Below are 438 nucleotides of genomic sequence, written 5' to 3'. Positions count from 1 at the left end.
TGCTCCCAGCGCCGCACTCTCCCGAGTGCACCACAGGCTCGGCCCTCCCAGATTACTTTTAAAAAAAATTCTTAGTTGTAATAATAGCAAAACTACAGAAAAGCTGCAACACAGTACAAAGAACTTTCCCATCTCTTTCACCCAGGTTCCTTAATTGTTAATATTTTATATTTAAGATGGTAGTTTCTTCTAGGAAAGAAGGAGGGGAATGAGTTTGGTGAAGGGACTTAAAATAATAAACATTATAAAGTTTATGTGAAATGGCAAAGTTACTTTTTTTTTCATTGTAATACTAGGTTACTATGCACCTTTCTATGTGTTTGAAATTTAAAAAAATTCTTTGAGGGCCAGCCCGGTGGCAGAGCGCGGTGGCGCTTCCACCGAGGGTTCGGATCCCACATGCAGACCGGTTCCCGCTCACTGGCTAAGCGAGGTGCG

The sequence above is a fragment of the Galeopterus variegatus genome, unplaced genomic scaffold, assembly GCF_000696425.1.
Source record: "Galeopterus variegatus unplaced genomic scaffold, G_variegatus-3.0.2 Scaffold2480, whole genome shotgun sequence".
In the NCBI taxonomy this organism is placed as follows: Eukaryota; Metazoa; Chordata; class Mammalia; order Dermoptera; family Cynocephalidae; genus Galeopterus; species Galeopterus variegatus.
This window is presented reverse-complemented; position numbering follows the sequence as displayed.